Consider the following 16354-nt stretch of genomic DNA (forward strand, 5'->3'; position numbering starts at 1 on the left):
AAAAGTAGAGTTGTACATGCACAGTGCATGAAACGGGCCACATTTTCCACTGCGTTGGTAAGCTGGTAGAAGAGATGGGGAGAAGGATAATGGATGTACAGGCATGACTTTCCTATCCGACGACATCTAGAATAGAATCTGGAATCCTTTGTGTAATACATTTAAATTAAAGAATTTCAGAAACAATTAATAAAGCCTTCTCACGCCACATGATCTTTCTTCAAGGGTGATGCTGCAAGTGTCCTGGACCTCAGTGGTGTCATTGCCCATGTCCAAATAGCTGTTCAACTAGCAAGCACAATAATCAGCATCATATTCATAGATAATGGACAGTGGACAAAACAAGGGACTTACAAAGGACATAACCTGCAATATTTCTGGATGGCCACCAGAGGGTGGCCACAGGCTGACCTTTGTTATCACTCCAAAATCAGGACATTGTTGACCTTTGTCTTGTTAGGTTCACTATCACAAAGTGACAAATTCCTTGTGTCGGTTTGTATTTAAGTTCCCTTTAATAATTTGTACTTTGTTCAGCCCCCTACCCTGTGTTCACATCTTAGTAAAGGGCTTGTGTTTGTCTTTCCTTTTGTAATCGTTGTGTCCTGCCTTGCTTGGGTCACTTGTTTAAGGTTACAATCAACAATTCCAGTTATTACTCACTCAATATTTGCTATCTCGCATGTAATATTCAAAGAAACGTTTTGAGTTAATCCATAAATAAACGTTGCCCTAGTGTTGATTTCCATTATTTTGTGTTGTGTTGGGTTGAATGTGAAAGGAAACAGAAGTCCACTAACACCACCGGCACTCTTAATTAAACTAGCTCGGCTCATCCAGGAAAATCTGGGACTTTGGTCAAGACTAGCCTGCACAACATAATTGGAAAGACATGGACGCTGGACTGTACATGCATCTACTCACTGTATGAAAGAATATGAATTGTACTTACAACACTTGGTGGAAGGCATACTTGATTTGGTCAGGGAGTTGCCCATGGGGTAAGAATCTCTGTAATAGTGGCGTTACAACATGGTTGAACCAATCCTCCACATTTGTCACATCAAACTCTTCCATTGGTTGGGCTATGGACGTATTATGTGGCGTGTACATGCCAGCCAGCTCAGCTAGGGTCCAGGTCAGAGTCATGCTTCCGATCTCGGATACATTTCTCTGGAGAGCAACAGATAGATAGGAATGTCAGGGTCATGTCAGGTTAGCAGATGTAATATGCATTATCATAATAAACTAGTCATATAAAAACAAGTAATTGGCTTCTCATATGCATATAGTATATGTATGTACGCTGTATGTACCTCACGTGTGAGAGACACAAACTCACTGACGAGGCTCCCAACAGGTCTGAAAGCTCCCATCAACCCATTCACCACCTGCAAGTGTTTCAAAAAGAACAAAATAATATTGTTTAAGGTTATGAAGATTACCATCAACAATCTGGTAAAAGTTTAATTGGATGAAAGAAATGTATAATATTTAAAGCTATGCAACCTCTCTGAAGCTATTCTGTGGTGGTGATGGTGGTGAGTAGGGGCTATGTGAGGTGTATGTGTATCCGGGGGTGGAGGTGGGGGTGGGCCCAGGACCACCGGTCATCAAGCTGTGGAAGACCAGGCTGAGGGTCCCGTTGTCCAGGCCTGCAACCTCAGGCCTCAGTAGCAGCTCAGCCTTCTGTTCTGGAGACAGCAGGTGAAGAACCTCCAACTGCAACCCAGAAGACACGGAGAGAAGGAAGGTCAATTCATAGACAGTGTAGGGGAAGTTACTTTTAATTATTACACATGACTTTGAATTAAAAGTAATCATCGTCTTCACTTGGACCACAATAACAAAGGGTGGGTGTAAAAATGTATCTGTCACCCCCCAGACGTTACGTTTCGCGTCCGGAGGAGCAAGCCGGTAATTCAAACTATACCGTTGACGTTTAATTGTTTTGTTTTAGTTTTTTTTATCCCAAGAGAACAGTCGAATAATGACAGTTACAAAAATATAAGCCTGTATTTGGCCTCCCAAAAGATGCATAACAAAGAGGCATCAAATAGAACAAATAGACCAATTCCAATATTTATTTTGTGAACGTGAACACAGCTTCTGAACCATTCCTTAGCTCCATGGTTACTGAACTAAATATTGGACCCAATTGTCACAAGACACACAATATGTACAAGATTTTCATACTAAAATGGCTTTTTTTAGAGACACAAATGAGGAGGAAATCAACTTTGTTATTGACTTTTCTCTCTTTCTCTATCCCAGCAACACACTCTCGCGAGATTTGGGAAGATATCTGAAGGGTCCATCTGCAGTCTGACGGACAAGACATAGAGGGCGCTGTCCCTTATTTATTTTTTTAACTCTATGCTCTTCATCAATCATTATGGACATATTAAACATTAAATTAAACGTGTGTTCCAATGCTCAATAATATAATTTTCCATTATTAACAGTCTTGGTTGATGGGGTATGATTTGGGAATCAGGACATTTTGCTAAACATTCGTGGTGAAATATATACCATATAAATAAAAGGCCCTGTTACAATGTTGAGCACCTTATTGTTCTGATCTGAGATATTGTGAGGAGACAATACCCTGTGTATATAGAATAAATGGCATATCTGCTATTTGCAAACAAGTTGTACATACTCAGAAGACATTTCACGTTTTCCTTATATTATGATGTCATGTTTTGTGAGTATAAGATTCAGCACCTATTTTCCCCAGCCTGATAATAGATATTAAATACCTTGTAATGTACTTGGGAATGTCTCACCATATAATACATGTGGAACCATTACGATACTTGTCGACCTGGCTAGTAGCTGGGTTGAAGCCATACCATTTTGTATATTGTAAAATAGATACTCCCCAGCATATCAGGCACATCAATGTTACTGAATGGCATCAATACCACAATGAAAAACTATTGTTTAGCCTACATTGTGACAGACTTGTCATCACCAGGCAGGAGTTTTGGATAAGCTCTAATGTCCATGGAGATTGCTTCACAATTTTACACACAGTAGAGGGATTGAAGTCCATTCCATCCAGCAGGCAGAGATTATAGTCTGACAACAATTTCAATTACAAGCTTTGACTCTTGCATGGATCAAACCGTTAAGTGTATAAGTTCGTCAAATAAATTAAAACACCAGATTGTAGAAGGCAAAAAATATTGTCAGTTAAACAAACAACTTTTGTGTATTATGTTCATATGTGTATGGGCTTAGGCATTAATGAGAGGTTACATTCCAAAGTTTCACTTTTTGTTCAGCTTTAGTAGTGAAGAACCCTTCTGATCGTGAATAGTAATTCCCCCCCCAAAAAACACACACATCTGTATTCATTGTAAATGTTAAATACATGTGACTAAATACATTACCAAACATATAGATTCACTTTTCAACCACATGGTAAAAAGAATAATAAGTAGAGACAAAGCAGAGCAGATATAGTTTAAACTATTTATTAACACAATTGTATTATTGGTACCTTTACTGTAAGCAACACCATCAATATATTTGGTATAATGTCCTATCAATTATTGTTATTATAGTTGTTGTTTGATAAAGAGCTGGTGAGACATGGAGACTCATGTTACTGAACAAACACTCTATAGCAATGAGTACTATCAGAATATAGAGCTAATTTAACACTTATTTTAACAAAAGAAAATCACTTACCCTACCTTTAACACTTGTTATTTTATATTTTTAGTGAAAACAGCATGTTATAGGCCAACAGTGCTCTTATTTTACATTCCACAGACCAGAAGACACTTACTTTTCCATAACTTGCCAAAGCGCTCTTATTTTGAAGTTCATCGACCTGAAGTCAAGGGTTTACGTTCGTCCAATCTCGGAACCCAGAGTACAACTGAAAAGGAAAAACAGCGACCTCTGCTGTTCGTTCCTCCTCAGTTACACTCTGGGACAATGCCGACGAAGCACACGTGCGCAAGGAAACAGGGGTTTAAGTCTGCCTTCACCGCTCCACTTCCGGGTGGTGCGACTACATTTTCATTCCCACTAACAATATTTCTACACGGAACACTAACACCACTTCTCCCAGAGAACATGGATTGTTTTGGTTATAAGCCCACTTGTTTCTATGATGAAAGAGTAAGTTCAAATGTGAATATCTTTCCGTGGTTTTGTCTGCTCCGCGGACGCTATTGTTAAATTAGTTTCGGTTAGTTTCCAGCAGGGAAGATCGACGGACACGTGAATCCCGCCCACTACATTTGATTGGGTAAAGTTGCTTCCTGATCTGAAGGCACGCCCACTCCCACACAGTGTGTACACGTTCTGACGAACCTTCAGGACAGATTCCAACGCAGTGCAGAATCTGTTCTTGAGAGATTAACGTTCGTCTGACTTGACAAGTGTTAAGCTTTGACGGAGGTACTGGGCTTGCGCTGCCGTTTTGAACTGATACTGACATAAGGAAGGCTTTACAAGCTGCTTCTTGTATTTTTACACGTCAGTTAGAGACAAGTAGGGAACTGCAGCACATGTGACAAAAGTCAGCGGGTGTTTTTGTTTTATATCGCGGGTGGGATGCAAGCAGCCATGCTCGTCATCAACTCCACTTTCTCACAAACGTATCTCTTCACACTAGATTCCAAACGTGATTTTGCAACCCGGTGATTTATAACTAGTTGCGTGCCCGTGTCTTCAGTATTATGTGAGCTTGTAGATTAGCTGTTTTCGCCGTGTCGCAGGTTCAGTGTGTGTGTGGGAGAGAGGGAGAGGGGGAGACAGAGCGCTCTGGCCACGCTCAAGTCTCTAAAGACGGATATCTCGTGTTATGTTTTATACCAAACAAAAAACGGTTGCATCCCCACTCAAAATGCGCACCTGCCCGTCGGGCAACCAGATAGCAAACTTCACCTGCCCTACCATTTTATTTACCTGCCCCGGGCAGTCGGGCAGGCGTTAGTGTCAACCCCTGGGTGACTTACAAGGGATAGCACGTTTGTCAATCACAATGAAGTACTTGTGAATCACACTCTTCTGGGTACCCACAGCAAGCAGATAGGGTTGAAGGCTCTCTGTGATGCTGTCCAGATGCCCCTGGACACTGGTCCCAGTCTGTGAAAAGAGAACTTTATTAGTCTTGCTATTAAAATTAGTCACCGTTTGCAAACAGTTTAGAGCCGGATCGCAATGGGATGTTTTGGTCACGATTAGGTAGCCTCCAGAATCACTTTTATTGCCGCAATATGCAAGATGAACCATAAGGACATTTTCTGCTGTATAATTTATATTCTGCAAAATGTAAAGGACCCCCCAAAATGATATGAATTTGGCCGCGGACCCCCGTCTCAAAATATTTTGTTCCATGGACCCCCAGAAGCAAAGATTTGAGTTATTGTTCGCTTTAAAAGAATATATATTTTCAAAAAATAGCAGATCTACAAGCTCATAGCGCGGCACTCGGTGCCGCGCTATGAGCTTGTATATCTGCTATTTTTGAATAGTCAAAGTGTAAAATAATGCTTTTTAGCTCAAATGAAAAAGTGACACAGACGCTTCCTCAGGTCTTAGTGGGTTAATGCAAGGCAGTTGAAGAGCCACATACATAAATACATACATACAGCCACATATACAATGGCCTCACAACACTGGGTTTCTGTGGTTAGCTGGTTTTCCTCACAGACGGGAGCTCTGTCGCCAGCATTTGGACCACCTGTAACAGTGTAGAAACCACATATACTGCTGCAATACTTTCCAGTGATATGCATTTACTATAAGGATCCATCTTCACAGTTGCTAGACAGTGGACTGGGGGAAACATGACATGTTGCACTGGTTCTTCCTGTGTGTGTGTGTGTGTGTGTGTGTGTGTGTGTGTGTGTGTGTGTGTGTGTGTGTGTGTGTGTGTGTGTGTGTGTGTGTGTGTGTGTGTGTGTGTGTGTGTGTGTGAACATGTGACTTCCCCCTTAAATTCTAACTACAATCAAAATCACACACCCGTCAGTGGCTGAACATTTCTGCTCTTTTTTTGTCCCTCTGATGCTTCTTTTTGAAGTGATTTCACTTGCCATGCCAGAAACCCACTCCCATCTACTGGACTGTAATACTGTTCCTAAAACACAAGAAGAAAAGAGGGGGGAAAAGTGTCATTTGGTTTTAATGAGCATGTGTAAATGTGCGTTAGACTGGTGTTTTATGTACTTACATAGCCCAAATTTCCCTGGGGATCGGCCAGGTATGGGAATAAGGCAGTGATGCCCTTTGCATAGTCCTCTTTAACACGCCTTGAAGGACTCGTCCTACAGAGTACACACACACACACACACACACACACACACACACACACACACACACACACACACACACACACACACACACACACACACACACACACACACACACACACACACACACACACACACACACACACACACGTATGAGATCCAAACAAAAGTATTGCTGTGCCGCTGCCTTCTGCAAAAAGGAGGATTTTGGCCTGCACCAAGTACAACCAAAATTGTGTATTGGGTGCATAATTTTTAGATGACAACATACCCATGTTCACTTGCCATGTGTGCAACCAATATCTTCACCATGTCGCGTCTTCTGGTATCCGTTAGGCTTTTTGTCCGAGCATACTCGGTAAGGATCCTCTCTCCGCCAGGTCTGTCCTTCAGAATTTTTTCAACCATCTAAGTGGAAGTAAAAAAAAAGGGAGGGGAAACACAGGGATAGACAGTAATATTTTAAAGCACTGGTCCTACAGGCCACTACATTTGGTGGCCAAGTATATTTAAGGTGACGAAAATGTAAACCATGACCTCCCCCCCCAAAAAAGCAACGCTTACCTGAGCGAGACGAGTCAGGTCAGCTCTGTTTCTTGGAGCAGGACTGATGGTGTCATCCGAGTCCCCGTCATTGTCTGCACCAGAGCTGAGAAAGGAGCTGCTGCTGCTGGCAATGGAATTGCTTGCAGAGGGGCTCACTGAATCTAGCAATAATGTTGACATAACACGTGTGATTAGCAAGAGAGGAATGTTTGTGGCAAGTGTAATGTAAAAAGCTCACATTAGATACGGAAGGATCCACACACCAACAAAGTTCTTCCTCAGACACTTTCTCTCTTTTACTTACATTGGGCGTATAGAAACAAAGATCATTTCAAAGTACAAAAATATACCTGTGTGACATTTTAGGTTAGCCAGGACTGTATGGATGAGGCTATAAGGCTCCATGTTGATAAGCAACAGAACTCACCTTCAGGATTTGGGTCTTGGGGTGAACAAATCTCCAACACACCAAGGTCTGGTTTCTTCATAAAAAACTGAAACGCCTCCTCGTCAACTTCAGTGTTCAAGTCATCATAGACTTTTAAGTCTGAGGTACTAGGAATTTCAAATTTCTTGGCAACTGAAGACAAAACAAGATTGCAAAAGCTTATTGATAAATCTGTTGTGCAATTGATTTAATTTGTATTAATGTGTCATAAAAATGGATTAAAATAGCCACAGAAAATTCAATCATATGAGGAAGATTGACAGCCCTACTGAAGACATTGAATCACTCTATCCTAAATAAAATGGATTGTGCCTTGTACTGTACACCCAGCATGTTGTTGCATATGACAGTGGTTCTCAATTTTTCATGTCAAGGACCCCCCAAATTGACAATTAGCCCACAGCCCCCCATTTGAAAAGATATGGGGACCCCCATAATAAGAAGACTTTTACGGCTCTAGCAGTGATTCTCAACCCTTTTAATGGACCCCCATTTAATGGCATGTCTATCTCTGGGACCCCAATTTATATTGTAAAATCAATGTTAAGACAGTGTAAAAATGGAACCAAATGGACCCCAATAATTTGTACACCATCAATGGCATAGGGCATGCTGTGGAACAATGTTTCACTCACCACACTCCAGAAATGATGTAAAAGACAGTGGTCCCTCAAAGCAGATGTATTTCTGCCGGTCAAGATGTTTCACACGTACAGCATGCATGCTTTGATGGAGAAAACATAATAATGTTACAACTCATGCAGTATGAGGAGTGTTACAATTAGAAACTATTACAAAAGCACTATCTACAGGCAGGCTATCTAGCAGTGGTGTAAAGTAACAAAGTACATTTACTTAAGTACAATTTTGAGGTATTTGTACTTTACTTGAGTATTTCAAATATACTATTGTAATTACTTTTACTCCACTACATCTCAGAGGCAAATATTGTACTTTTACTCCACTACAATTATTTGAAAGCCATTTTAGCCCTACTTTATAAATATGCTACTTGAAAATAGCAGATCTACAAGCTCATGAGCTTGTAGATCTGCTATTTTTCAAACATTCTAGTACTTTAAGTATATTTTATGTTTGAAGTTTAAACACAGAAACACGAGGAGACAAAGAGATGTTGAGCTCTCTCAGATGCCTCACCTGTCTTTAGCGACTTCTTTCTTCTCCTTCTCCTTGTCCTCTTCCTTGCCCTTGTCTTTGTCCTGGTCAGTGATGATGTCCGACACCAGTTTGAGGGCACGTTCTGTGATGGACACAATCTTCTGGATAGTTTGGAGTTCATCCTCTGAGGGATAAATGGCTGCATGCTTGGTCATTACGTAGCCATCGTCTGAAGAGTCGGGGCGACGAGGCGGCTAAAAGAGAAATGGTGGAAAGAAAACTATTCATTCACAGGACAAGAAAGGAATCACAATGAGGTTTCAATTTAGTTCATGTAAGAGTATTCCACAGAGTTACTATTCTCAGTAGGCAATTCTGTAACCAATTACTTTTTAATGACAAAGACATAGTTCTGCAACGAGTTACTTGATTAACAGAACGCAAGACTGCATTCAAATAGTAAAAAATCACACCGAGTGGGCGGTGTGTGGTCATCACAACATGACTCACTTTAAAAAAAGGATAAATGACTTTTTTTTAAAGTCCATACTGCTATTCATAGGGCTGCACATGTGTCATGTGTTTCGCTAGCCAATCACAGTCCTGAATTTGCAAAGTCAGCCAATCACATTACAGTTAGTGGTGATGACACTAGCTGTAATGTGATTGGCTGATATGAAAAAAGTATCGATTTGCATTAACAATGGAAGGGTTAGGGGTGTAGACTGCGTTGTAGAATATTGGCCAATCACGGTGCAGGATTGGTCAGTGTCCAAAACTCACCTATAGGGGGTTCAATGTTACACCGCCCCAAAAATCACACCCAGTGTGAAGTGGGAGGTGTGTGGTCATCACAGTGGTCATCACAGTAATGGAAGCTCACTTTTAAAAAAAAGTTTTTTTTTAAAGTGCATAGTCCTATTTATAGGTTATTAATTTCATCATGTGTCTCGCTAGCCAATCACAGTGCTGAATAGAGTCAGTGGGGGTGTCCAGGGGCCACCCATTGTGGGTGGAAGGGGTGTACAATGGGTGGCCAATCACAGTGCAGGGTTTGGGGGGTACAATGGGTGGCCAATCACAGTTCAGCAAATGTCAATGTCCCAACCTCACATATAGGGACGGCTACACCGCCCAAACATTCAGAGGACCCAGGACCTACCACAGGTCCCTGAGGCTGAGGGATGGGCATGCCAGGCCGGACCCCCAAGAGACCGGGCGGCCCAGGGGGCCCCTGAGGATAGCCTCCGTCGGGCATACGGCGTCTGTCATCCCAGTGGTGCTCTTCTTCCTGGAAAGTTTCAGCAGTTTGGGGAAGAAAAAAAAAACAGTGACCTGGGAGTTCAGCAGATTAGACATGGAGAATGTCCACTGATGAACCACTTAAACCCTATATACTTAGTCAACTGGGATCACCCAGCGGTCTATACTTGGTTCCCTCACGTTTTCCCCTCTACATCAAATCTCCGTGGAAAATACATCTGCACTATTTTCGGCAGATGTTTTCCCCAGAATGGAGACGCAAGTTAAAAAAACAAAAAAACATCAGCTGGTCATCAAAGACCTCATCGTACCTCATTTCCATTCTCCAGCGCTCCTCTTCCTCTCTCCTCCTCCAGAACTCTTCTTTCTGCATCTGCTTCCTCATCTTCTCCTCCTGAATCTTACGGGCACGGATGCTAGGCTTCACCTCCACCTGAAGGTCAGGGTTCACCTTTTTCTAAAAGACCAGGTGAAGAGGAAATGTCAGGACAGATGACGGCATGATCAACTTATGACTTATTGTTTAACCATTCAAAATAGTTCAGTCTAGTGTCCTGGGTCGTGTAGATTACTCGCTTCGGTCTAAAAACATGTCATGCTAAAAATAACGTTGTCCCAGCTAAAACATGACTTGAAGATCAGTTCTTATCAGCAAGCGACATCAGCCAAAGATAATAAACTGCTCACAAAATGTAAGGAAACTTGAATTTGGGCCATTATATCTCCCCTTTACTAATACCAATCAGTAAAGTGTTATATGTCATTTTTATCAGTGATTAGTCACCTTTACAACGAGGTACAGCTTGTAAGCATCGGGCATTCATGGATTGAGCAACACAGGCAAACGTGTGGGTAGCGCCGAGCAAAAATGTGCCAAAATGGCCTGTTAGACTTTTCTGGTGGAATTCACTCTCGTTTCGTCACTGTTCAGTTGGTATTCACCTTTGTTGCTTGGAGCATTTAAGATTGCACTCTCCCACAGTACTAAGGACAAAATGATAAGAATGTTGGCCATACACTTCACTAATTTTACGCTCAGTTTCAGGGTCCTCAGTAGCGTGTGGAAGATCCATATGCAGCCACAACAGCTTCGCACCTCCTCCTCATGCTGGAGCCAGTGGCGGTCCCATACCTTCAGAATATGGGACCTAATGCCATCCTCCAGGATGACAACGCTCGGCCCGACAGAGCCAGGATCATCGGAGAGTACCTCCAGAATTTGGGAGTGGAGAGGATGGAATGGCCTGCCGTGAGTCCAGACCTCAACCCAATTGAACATTTGTGGGATCAACTTGGGCGTGCTGTACGTCTTAGCGTGACCAACAGAACCACATTGGCTGACTTGCAACATATCCTCATTGAGGAATGGGATGCCATCCCACAGCAGAAAGTGGCCAGGTTGGTGACCAGCATGAGGAGGAGGTGCGAAGCTGTTGTGGCTGCATATTGATCTTCCACACGCTACTGAGGACCCTGAAACTGAGTGTAAAATTTGTGAAGTGTATGGCCAACATTCTTATCATTTTGTCCTTAGTACTGTGGGAGGGTGCAATCTTAAATGCTCCAAGCAACAAAGGTGAATACCAACTGAACAGTGACAAAACGAGAGTGAATTCCACCAGAAAAGTCTAACAGGCCATTTTGGCACATTTTTGCTCGGCGCTACCCACACGTTTGCCTGTGTTGCTCAATCCATGAATGCCCGATGCTTACAAGCTGTACCTCGTTGTAAAGGTGACTAATCACCGATAAAAATGATATATAACACTTTACTGATTGGTATTAGTAAAGGGGAGATATAATGGCCCAAATTCAAGTTTCCTTACATTTTGTGAGTGGTTTACATTAGGAATAATAACACTTGTGCCTGCACCTATGAAAATGTCCCAACCTTGTACTGCAGTCGATGCCTCCTTCCCTTCAGATGCATCTCCTTCGCGTTGGGATGGTTGAAACTGCATTCACACAGCTTGCAGTGGAAGCGGATGACTTTGCCTTCATCGTTGCGGACCTAAGGAGATGGGTAACACAAAATGTTCAATTCCCTCTATAGCAGTGGTTTTTAACTTGAACTCTTATAGGATCCAACAGCATGGCTCCAATGTGGAGTTAATTCTGTGTAGCGTGCATGCAAAGTTTAGCACTGATCGGTCCTGTGGTTTGTGACACACAGACCCTCTCATAGACAGGTAGGGTATGGCCGAGCAACGCCGTAAAAATACAATTGTACGGCAGACTCAGAGCCAGTCTTCATTTTAACTCTTTTATACTTGTGTTTGATGGAGTGCAATATAGAACGATTACATCCCCACATCCACAGCACTGGCCTTCCCCTCTGGTTCATGGCCAGTGGGGTTTATTAAACAAAAAACAGCTGTCTCCCTATTTGGGCTGCTGCAGTTGTGCACACTTTTTTGCCTTACTAAAAAAAAGGACAATTTATACTCACAAAAATAACTGATCTACAAGCTAACAATGTGTCGTGATGCGACGTGTTAGCATGTAGATCAGTTATTTTTGGCAAGCAACACCCAAGTGAACTGTCAGAATACCTCTTCAACGTAGTCGTGTCCAACAGGCTGCACGTCGTTCTGCAGTGCAGCTAGCGCCGCCGCAGTCAGCCAATCGGAGACATCATTCTTGGTCTCTGGGGCAGCCATGGAGGGTGGCGTTGGCTTGGATATCTCCGCCGCCTTCATCTCATCCGCTTTCGCCGTGGTCTGCAGTTTGTTTCCTCCTGCAAGGGGCGAAGGGGGAGGTAGGGTTCTTTAGTCTCAGACCATTGCTATTGGGCACAAACCCTCTTCCAATATTTCATAAATTGCCTATTTAGTGGCGAAAATAGGCGATGCAAGGTGCTGTGAGTTTGCAGATGGCATTGGATGAAGTGAACAGCCAACAAATACGATAAAACCCAAAATTGTGTCTCCTAATGACTTCATCCTTACTGCTCCAAAAGACCACAGCTAGAGAAGTTATTATTTGTAGCAGGGCCTTATTTTTCAATCAAAAGTTACCGTAAACTTACCATAGACATTAGTGAACACCCAACCTCTAATCGTAAATACACACAAAAAATTAATTGATTAACCGATAAGAATTTGCAAATAAAAATTTTGATCATGCAAAAACAAACAAAACATCACTATTAACACACAATCCCATTCAAAGATTCTTAGTATTGGTTTACTTAAAACTGTGACATTCCATTTTACATTTTACTGAGGAGTCACTAGTCCACAGATGCTTTGACTAATGGACAGCATACAAATGCAATAAATCACAATAATAAAAAAAAAAAAAGGAAAACAATGACCGTTTCCATTTGCAAGGGCCAGGAGTGAACTAATGGCCATTTGACTGCATGGTTAAACTAGGTTATGCACTTGTTATTCTACAAGGCACAGAACTTCAAGAAATGTTAGGTTTGGAAACGCACGCCTGGTCGCCGTCCATCACTACACAAGTTGGCAGAGACTTATCCAGACATTGACATGCAGCCTTTGAGTGCAAAGCACGCTCTGTGAAACCAGCTTCACTCTTTATTAGCGATGAGTGTTTGAACCACTTTCAACCTGGTGTCCCTATTTTGGGCACGTCATTATAGGTGCAAATTGTCAAAACAAAAATGTTTCATCATTTTTAAAGTGAAAATCGAAGTCGTTTTCTTTATTCATTGTGTGATAAGTACATAGGGGTTCAATGACTTAAACCCTATATACTTAGATGGGTGTGCAAGGGGTCTGTAATTGGCCCCGCCCTTTTCTATCACTCATCAATCTCACAAGCCCCGAATAGGGACGCTAGGATTCATGTGGTTGAACTGGTTAAATGCAGAGCTATACTAATCAAACAGGAATACAGCAAAAACACAGTACAGAGCATAATGGCAACAAGGTGAAGAATGAAGTCATTGTCAAATACCGACAATACTGACCGACAGAGTTCATCTTGGGGGCGGAGGCCTTCTTGACGGGGGCGGGGTGGAGTTGGCAGACGACAGACTGTTGCCCCCCCCCCGCCACCGCTCACTATGTTGACCGGCTTCAGGTAGGAGGAGTTGTGGGTTGGAGGCAGAAGCATTGGAGGAGGAGGTGCCCATGGACAGGGACGAAGAGGTGGTGCTGGAGCTGCCCAGGCCAGAGGAGGGGGTCTTACTGGGGGCGGCCGTGGTGGAGGAGGAGGTCTGGGTGACCACCGCTGGGCTCCGTGGAAGGGATGGGTTTCCCCAGCTTGGTGTGAAGCTTCACCACCTGGGGAACGGAGCAGAGCAACACGTTTGAGGGTTTGTTGTAAAAAGCAGCTGTTCAAACCCTTTTCTAAATCAGTGGTTCTCAAACTTTTTCATGTCAAGGACCCCCAAATTGACATTTATTAGCCCGCGGACCCCCATTTCAAAAGATAAACCAGGGACCCCCATAAGAGAAGATTTTTTACGGCTCTAGCAGTGATTCTCAACCATTTTAATTTCAAGGACCCCCAATTTGACATGCATTAGGGCTACGGACCCCCATTTAATGGCATTTCTATCACTTGGACCGCAATTTATATTGTAAAATCTATGTCAATTTAACTCTGAGAGTGTACAAATGGAACCAAATGGACCCGTTAGGGTCCATTTGGTTCAATTTGTACACTCTCAGAGTTACAGACCCATAAGGGTCCATTTGGTGCCTAATCTATCATTTAGCTGGGGACCCCCTGGAACTCCCTCAAGGACCCCTGGGGGTCCCCGGACCCCACTTTGAGAACCAATGTTCTAAATGACATTGTGTATTGTAACGACATGTATGTTTACGACACTGAATTTTGTTAACTAACACCACTAAACTAAAAGCCTATCCATCCATCCAACATATCACTGTTCATTTGCCATCCTAGGCAGCATGATAGCAAAGCCATGTTCAGCCATTGCTTGAGCATCATGCAAATTGCTGTGTGGCATTGATTGATTGAATTCTATATCAGCAGTTTGCAAAAAGTACAGAGGCACAGTAAGGCCTACACAATAATGCTAAAAGGATAACACAAAAATCCCTGAGGGCTTGTTTCCATTGTGGTCCTGCGTATTCAATTCATAAAGGCCGAGTTCTGTAGGTGGACACATGTTTTTTTTTCTAAAATGAAATTATAGCTATTCAATAAAGGCTTTACCTTCAAGAAGGATTGCCCCTTTTCTTTTCAATTGAAATTTAAAAAAAAAAATTGTACATCATGCTGAATATCAGTATTGTGGTAAGATCTTAAAAACACTGCAGCATGATTTAATACCACAACACAGTCACAGACAAACGTTGGTAATCATTCCAGCGTGCGTCAGTACGGCCAATGCTCTCATATCATAAATCTCATATTTGGGAACACACATGTTGACATCTTTGCTTTAATTGCCAAAACACATCAAAGCTAATGTTCCCCTTATGACTTATGAAGCTGTAAAAGGATTGGCTTATGTCTTTATTAAACCAGATATGCAAATATGTTCTGTTTATGTATATGTACAAGTACACAACGTCCAGTAAGCCTGCCTGTATGTGGCCGTGTGTATATTGAATGAGGGTTAATATCTTTTGTGACCGTTTACAATCCATTATGTTCCTAAATAATGTGTTTATCGGTGTCAGCCAGGGGTCTATAATGGGCCCCCTCCTTTTTTACCCCTTTACAAATATCTACAATCTCATAGTGCGACACGTTGAAAGATTGTAGATTAATGTAGTTAACCACATTAATCCTGGCTTACCCATTTTGGGCATGCCATTATAGGCAAAGGTTTAAAGACTTAAAAAATATGTTTATCAAAGTTCTCAAATTTTGAAAAATCGTCAGTGTATAAAACTTCTTAAGACAAGCTGTGAGCTTGTATCCCAAAGTACAAATTAGTGCTTACGTGGTTAAGCCTAATCCATAGGTAAAATGGTGTCGCTGGTCAAAAAGAACTGATCTATGCGAGCAAGTGACACATGATTAGGGTTGGGTACCGAAATACGGTTCCGGTACGGAACCGATAAAGAAATTGTCGGTACCGGGTACCCAAACAAAATATGTAATTTCGGTTCTGCATATCGGTTCCTAGATGCGCTAAAAGCCGTTCAAACAAAGGCGTTAGAAGTCCTACACAAACAGCACAATCTGAGCAAAAATCACAAATCCGGTAAAACACCTATGTATGGAGAAGTATAGATCAGTAGCGTCTCTCCGTATGGAAGGGTACACACTGCTGCTTCTCTACGGGCGCACTCAGCCCAGCCTCATTCCTCCCCGCATCGCCCCCCCCTCCCCTCACTCACCACCATCTGAACTGAAGTAGTAAGGGAAGGAATAGCCTGCCCTGCAAACTTTGTAACCAAGATTTGCTGTTGTCAACTTGAAAACTAGAATCCACATGTCAGAGGGTGTAACGTTAGTTATTTAGCAGGGCTAAATAATTAACACCAGCTGTGAACGCTTCTGTTTGATTGTGTGTGTGTGTGTGTGTGTGTGTGTGTGTGTGTGTGTGTGTGTGTGTGTGTGTGTATGTGTGTGTGTGTGTGTGTGTGTGTGTGTGTGTGTGTGTGTGTGTGTGTGTGTGTGTGAAACTGAAAGTGACTTCTTCAAAAGGAAGGAATGGCAGACCTAATATTATTAATGCATTTTGGCTGTGTGTGCAATAATGCAATTGCAGACATTATAATGCCTTTTGCTAGGCTATTCAATATTT

The 16354-nt window shown here is 42.3% G+C and overlaps 1 long non-coding RNA gene across 1 annotated transcript; it reads right to left on the bottom strand.

Annotated features, from left to right (window-relative positions):
• Window positions 1-21: 21 nt before the first annotated feature.
• On the bottom strand, window positions 22-1107 carry LOC311047785. Its single transcript, XR_014601048.1, has 3 exons — window positions 953-1107; window positions 205-280; window positions 22-62 (listed from the first exon to the last, which is right to left on the bottom strand). It is a non-coding gene; the product is annotated as an uncharacterized lncRNA (long non-coding RNA).
• Between the last annotated feature and the right edge of the window lie 15247 nt (window positions 1108-16354).

The sequence above is a fragment of the Gymnoscopelus microlampas genome (genome assembly GCF_963454915.1).
Source record: "Gymnoscopelus microlampas genome assembly, chromosome: 1".
In the NCBI taxonomy this organism is placed as follows: domain Eukaryota; kingdom Metazoa; phylum Chordata; class Actinopteri; order Myctophiformes; family Myctophidae; genus Gymnoscopelus; species Gymnoscopelus microlampas.